At 37.2% G+C, this 6,047-nt stretch overlaps 1 protein-coding gene and 1 long non-coding RNA gene across 4 annotated transcripts in view; one reads left to right on the top strand and one right to left on the bottom strand.

The window, feature by feature from the left end:
- LOC118410142 overlaps window positions 1-6,039 on the top strand; it is a 19,285-nt gene extending 13,246 nt beyond the window's left edge. The window contains exon 3 of the long non-coding RNA XR_004830525.1: window positions 4,977-6,039. This is a non-coding gene — a long non-coding RNA (uncharacterized LOC118410142). The remainder of the gene's footprint in view (window positions 1-4,976) is intronic.
- Window positions 1-6,047, bottom strand: part of LOC118410128 (nuclear receptor subfamily 0 group B member 1-like) — a 42,054-nt gene that overhangs the window by 11,129 nt on the left and 24,878 nt on the right. The window lies entirely within an intron of this gene.

The raw sequence follows: 6,047 nt of genomic DNA, 5'->3' as shown, positions 1-6,047 counted from the left end.
GGCTGGATACCAGGCTACAAATCTTGTACAACTGCTGTATTCATTGTTGTCATTAATTGTGCAAATAAGGTTCTCATTTGCATAAATTACATAATTTGATCATCTCCACCAAACAACAGACATACACAATCTATGTTAAGAAAAAAGGTTTTATCGCATTAGTAATGCATATTAGGACCTCATTTGCATAATTAATGTTCAACAATGTTCACCTGTACATAACTTCCAAATGCTACAAGTTCCCGTCATTTACCACAATGCTATTATAGCATTTTCTCATTTATTATGCAAATTAGGTCTTTATTTTGCATAACATATATCTATCAATAGTCTTCTCTTTCCCAGTTACAAATGTTGCAATGTCACATGTTGCAATGGTCCTATAATTGAACTGAGTGTGTTTAGACAATTTACTAATTAATCATGCAAATTAGATTCCAATTTGCATAGTTAATATGTAATTATATGAGGTATCACTCAAGCTATTCACATACCAAAAATCATGACAATCCGTCAACCCCTTCTTGAGTTATTCCCTTTCAAAGTGTGACACTAAACCTGCCCTGTAGTTCCAAAACAAGCCCCTAGGGGCCCAACCCTATACCACTTACTCTCGGGATCAACAGCCACCTACCACTAAAAAATCATAGCCACAGCATGTCCAGAACTCGAGATATCAAACCTGGAAGTTCCGCTGCAGTACCGTAACAGGCCGATAAGGGGCCCAAAATCTAATCGTTTCCAGGTCTCATTAAGACCTATCCACATACCGAATATCAATACAATCCATCCTGGCATTCTCAAATTATGCTGGTCTTCTACAAACATAGATACAAACATACATACATACACCAAAGAGCCAGAACACCAGTCTAGAACACCAGATATCAAAATCGGAAGGTCTGCTGCACTACCTTAGAAAGCCGCTAGGAGGCTCATTGTTGAAGTGACTTTCATTTTCCTGATCCCCACCTACCAAATATCATTAGGATCCATCCAAAGCCTCTGGAGATATTCTGCCCACCAACAGACAGGCACATACATGTAAACTTCACTGAAAACATAACCTTCTTGGCAAAAGTAAAAAAGTTAAGACATGGAATAAAAAAGAACGGATTCAAATGATAGATAGAGGGTTTAAAATCAGTACGTCTTACTTCCGCATTTATCCCGAAACACTGCCTATCTCAATCCAAATACTTCATAATTTTACTAGAGTCATTGAAGTGGAAGACCCTTACACCTTTGCGTTTATTTGAAGTAATATTCAAGTATACATACATATATAAGATATGAACTAACTGACATTGAACGCCATGAAATACATGGAAACTACCATGGAAGTCAGCCATAATGTTTTCAAAAATGAATATTTAATGTAAGTACCAAGGGCAGGTATGTTGATTTATGTTTAATGAGCTGCTATCATAAAAACAAGTCTAGATGTCATGTACCATACAGTGTTAGTATTAAAATTTGTACCTTGATATATTAAAGTTACATGTATGCAAACAATGAGCTGAAACATGTACATCTGTACTGTTAAACCTGCAGCAGTTGGGGAAGGGCTGTATTGCAGGAGTTTGGTAACTTTTGATCATAACTCATTTGTGAATCCATATTCTGTATCAGTAAAAAAAACTGTTTATAGCTAGTATTAATGATAAGCATATCTTGTGGTTCCAAAGTGTACAATTTACCAGAGATCCCCCAATCCCAAGATATATACTCCCATCCATCTCTCAGCATCAGGGATGCTTCAGAATCCCTGAAGTTGCTGCCCCGTGTCTGGAAGTTGGCCAACTGGCAAGCCAGTCATCCATCCAAAATAGAAAATTCAAGTTCACCTCAGGGTACTTGAGGTGACTTACATAAGGCATTAGAATGCAGACGTGACCAGACTACTTCTTGCTGGAATGCCAAAAGAATTATTTATGAAATACTTCTTAACTTTAATTATAGTCTGTGCAGTCACACTATGTGTGGAAGTCCAGGATATTTTGTTTTCGTTACATGTTTGTTACCTATATGCAAGGTACAGTTTGTTGCTTCATCAATCAGGTATCTCACTTGACTGTGCCATATTGCATCATGCATGCTCGAAGTGGTGCAAACCGGTGCCAATTGTCCCAACTTGTTGCCTAAAACTGTTTTTTTTTTGGTAAGTTTTTCTTGTTGCCTAAAACTTTTTTTTTCATAATTTGCAGGATGACCTGCAAATGGACAAGAATATGGCACAAAGCCATACAATTTATATGTTGTGCCAAGTATCATAAGTGAACATCCTTTTATCACACTAACTGTAGGGTAAATCCCTTTTTCAGTCTTTGATGCATTTTCAATCATTGTGCGCAGTTTTAACATGACACTTGAACAAGTTCCAAATGGACTTTGAGAATCATCTTGTTTGTGCATGTACCTAGAGGTTTTGTTGTAGCCTAAAGTTATTCAAATTCAGGACTCCTATCCGCTTTCTTTCAAAATGCTTTCACTTTACTTGTATCTTTGTGAACAAAAAGGTTACTTTCAGATTTCTTTCTTCTAATCCAAGTACAGCATTAATTTCTGCACAATCTTCAGTGTATGCATATGGCTCATAGAATTTCTAGATTTATTTTGTATCCCCATTTTGTAGTTTATAGTTGACTGTACAGTACAGTTGCTGTACTTTTTGTTACATCAATAAAGCTTTGAATTCGTATAAAAGACATATTCCTATCCTGGAGGATATACACCCCTGGGGATGGAGATAGGCAGCCGTGCCTAATTGCAGATCTTCTTTATCTGCCAGAGGGAAGACTACTTCTTACCTGGCGTTTATTCTAACTTTGAACTTAAAATCTACTGTGATATCGGAGCAAAAATCTTCTCCAAAGCTTTTTGCCTAACCAATCAGGCTGAGTTAACCAGAAGTGAAGCAGACAGTATGTGATCAGAATGTAACATGTCTGACTCATCAGGCTGCGTTCCAAGCCTGCTGTACCTAAATTTATATCATTCTTTATTTGTACAAGGAAAGAAATTGATAATTTTTAAAACCTCACGAACGTATTATACATTGATTTTTCTTAAGACCTAAAACCCGCAGAGGAAAAAGCACATTCCCTTATGATATATGTGTAGTAAATTATTGAAAGTTACAATTTAACATAATGTGATAGGACTCATATACTTTATGAAAGTTTCCTTGTCCTCAAAGAAACTGTGATAGTGATAGTGATATTGTTGCTTTGAATTTACTTCTTTTGACAAACTTGACTGCTGCCAGTTTCCCAGAACTGCATGGTCCAATTTGACATGTTGAACGCCATTTCTCTTGAATGAGTCAAATATCATGATCAAGCTATAGGTGATTGGCACCAACTAGCTGCAGCCTCAGAAAATCCTGGCAGAAAGTTTATTTTCATGTCACACACTAGTAAAAAAAGGGGTTGTAACTCCCTAGCCCTACTCTGGATATGGCTGCCAGGACTGTAACCTTTTTTATGTCCAAATATGTTTTGGATGTTCATTCTCCAAGGTAAATGTTTGTAACCTATGATATTTACCGCAATCAGGTGAAATCGAGTTGAAACATTATCTCCCTTCTAAACTCACAATACAAGTCCATTCAAAGGTTGACAGATACCAAAGGCTGGCATTGTATAATATTAAAGCTTGTTTTAGATGTATAATTGATAAAGCTGCTACTTTTTATAATAGTATGGCCCTGTCCCTAGTTCTGGGCCAAGTACACCACCTTGGATATGGGAGATACATACATTTGTGTCTACTGACATTCAAAGGGATATGAAAGGGAACCATTGATCCTGTCAAGGTTATCCCAAATGTGTTGCTTTTACGTGCAAAGAAACGTCTCGTCAAGGTCATGTTGAAGTGGTAATGGCGATGGAGCCCAGATAGGTCTGGCCTTGAGAGCCCTCCATGCGTGATTATATATTCCTGACTTACGGCTGACATTTGGTATTTCTACTTCGTTAGAAGTGCTTTTAGATCTGCAGACTAAAGCAGACATGCAACACAGATTATAAAATCATTACATTTTAGAGTGGTTACAATTCCCTGAGTGCCATGACCTGTGCATGCGGCTCTTGAAACAGAAATAAAAATAGCCTGGGAGCTCAACTGCATCAAAATTAATATGGGATTGTGTCAACTAGAAAAAATGTATAAACTCAGAGTCAATGATTTTTGTCATCAGAGGATATGATTTATGTTTTATGAAACGCATAATTTACACTGTCTGAAATTTATAGGATCTTACTTTGTCTCTGAACAGAAAAAGTTATTGCCATCCAATAGGTTTACATAAAGTCTTGCTTTACCATGATACACAGCAAATCATTTTAAAGAAATCTAATCTACCTTTTGGGTGACAGCCAGATTCTTCTGCTGATGACATGCTATCCATACAAGGAAAGATTATAGCTCATGAAAATTTAACCACCCTACTCAAAGTGGCGTTTTGATTAGACTGATAATACTCCCTTGGCATCCTGTCACTTCTGCTGTGTGTCAGCTCGAACTTTGCTGACCCAAGGCACAATGTATCTGTCTGGATATGCAGTCATGTGTATCCCTCATGAAAGTTTTATCATAGGTGTCACATCTTTTTCCCCTTGACGTTGGTAAAGCAACACCAGCTTGGCTAAATTTTCCCCCACTGTTCAATATTCAAACTGACAGTTGTGAATCCTGTTAGTTGGATACCATACAAGGGTAACAGACACACGCATCCCAAGTTCATGGCCACCATGTTTATCTGAGACTAAGTGTTCATCAGTTCTGGGACGTCACTCAGAGACACCATTATGGTCTTAATGGGAAAATCTATCTCGGCTTGGTTTATTGCTCCCTTTTAGTTACACAGCAGGTGCACTGGGCCCGTAACTCCCAGAACCTGATATATAATGCAGGCATGTCCTTGAACTTGAAAGCTAATTTCGATCAATAAAATGCCATCTGCTTTTCCCCAGATGGGCCCTTGCTGCAGAGATGGATTGCTGCGACCCAGTGAATAACTGAGCAGGTCCTCCGGAGGGTGATGCTTTATGTACTGTACATGGCAAGAGGTTTGATATTGAAGCTACACTGTATCATAATACTAATTAATGTATGTAAGCCTGAGAGGTTACATGTCTGAACTTCACTCTCAAAATTGTAAATAAAACTAGTAGACACGTCATGTTTATCTTATTATATAGAAGTCTCTTGGTGCATGTAGGTCAAGGAGCATGAACTGATGAACGAGGGACTTTGAACCCCCAATAAAGTTTCCTTTCAAATCAGGCCCAATTTACATGTTGAATTCGAAGATAAAGTTTGGTAACTGCATACCTACATGAAATATTTGTAGAGCTTTTATAAATTCTACGTAACCATTTAGTATTGTGATGTTCACCTTTAACTAACTTGCACATACAAAATGTATCTGAAGTATGATATCCCCATCAGTTGCCAATAACTGTTGATGTGTAATATTTTTTTGATTATGCAAATTACGCCCTTATTTGCATGTTTGGTATCTGTATATGCTCTGACATAATACAACTTCTTATTGTGCTAAAAACTAGAATTACAGATTTTCCTCATATGTCATGCAAATTAAGTCCTTATTTGTACAACTTGCATCTAATGGTGTACACCCCTGTCTAAGCTATCTGCATGCAAAGACTAAAGGAAATATCTCCTTAATTTTTGCAGTCATCTTCTTTGAAACATTTTAACCAAAAAGTCCCAGGGGCTTTTTAAAATTATCTGCTATTAGGCCCAAACCGATACCAAGTTCTTTCCTGACATCAAATGCTATCTGCTACACAGACATCCACACAATTATAGCATGTCCAGGACAAAAGACACTTTTGTACATTGACAAAAACATTGTGATGCAAGTTCCTCATTAATTATCTAACAGTACGCAATTGTTGCTTCATTTTGCCTTATTTTCATCTGCTTGTGTATGTCTCTGTTTAATTTGCTAACCTGAATATTCCAAATCATGAAAACCTGTTTTTCCTTTTTAGTGCTTCTATGGAGGCTTGAAAGAT

The sequence above is a fragment of the Branchiostoma floridae genome, chromosome 2 (assembly GCF_000003815.2).
Source record: "Branchiostoma floridae strain S238N-H82 chromosome 2, Bfl_VNyyK, whole genome shotgun sequence".
Lineage (NCBI taxonomy): Eukaryota > Metazoa > Chordata > Leptocardii > Amphioxiformes > Branchiostomatidae > Branchiostoma > Branchiostoma floridae.
This window is presented reverse-complemented; position numbering and strand designations above follow the sequence as displayed.